Raw genomic sequence first — 1,090 nt, 5'->3', positions numbered from 1 at the left:
ATTTGTTAGCCTTCCGAAAACAGTAGAAGGCAGTGCAATCTGTTTTTTCACATCCTCTGTGACACGTTATGCCATACGTTATGGCTTAGAAATACACTATTTCTCCAATTTGAGAGTCATCCAATGTGGTTATTCTTTTACTAGGTGATAAGATATTGCCTTATACACACTTATTTTCAAATTGCATTCTTTACATGCTTTGACTGTCTGTTTATTAGATATTTCTATTTGTCAGAAAGAATGCGTGGTCAGCTTGCCTAAAGTCTATGTCCATCTTAATATTAAGATTATTCCTATTATCATAAATATATTTGGATTTATTTCGGTTGATGAAGGGCGTTATTCCGCTGTTTCATGATGACGAAGGATGATTCAGTTTCCCGTATGGACTCCGTTTTTGTGACTTATCCGAGTGTTGGATCATGTAGGTGTACAGAAAGATGCTGTTTCTTTCCATATTGTTTCTCAATGGTGTTTGTTGAGCATACACACTGGTCTGTCTTTGTACACATTCCACTACATTATCTTCGATACTTTCACACATAGTACGCATCATTATTCCTCTGTATATTGTAGCGCTGTTCTGCAATCCCTCTCCATGCACTTCAAGTGGGATACTATGACCCTAGCTTGAACAGTGAGATAGATTCGCAAATTCTGTAATTATCATTCCCATACAATATTTTCTCACTTGTGCATAAGAAAAATTTAAAACAATGAATCTACAGTTTTTACTAATGGTGCACACTGTTTAATCACACACACACACGCACACAAACACACCACGTGAAAAAGCACACATCCACTGCTACACACATCACACACACATACGTTACACACCTACACGCTCACACACATCAGAGTCACTCGCCCCTAGTCAAACATACACAACATTCTCATATACACACACGCGTAAGCACCTTCTTTTGATGGAATCACTAGCACCTTATTATCTCCCTTTCATTCAACTGCTTTTTAATTATTATCTCCCTTTCTTTCAACTGATTTGTTTCCAATCATTCGCCATGCTGGACTGCTGAATTCTAAAAGTTTTTTGTCAATCTTTCTCTCTCTCTCTCACTCTCTCTCT

The sequence above is a fragment of the Octopus bimaculoides genome, chromosome 5, assembly GCF_001194135.2.
Source record: "Octopus bimaculoides isolate UCB-OBI-ISO-001 chromosome 5, ASM119413v2, whole genome shotgun sequence".
Lineage (NCBI taxonomy): Eukaryota > Metazoa > Mollusca > Cephalopoda > Octopoda > Octopodidae > Octopus > Octopus bimaculoides.
The sequence above is the reverse complement of the archived record's forward strand: the minus strand, read 5'-3'. Positions refer to the sequence as shown.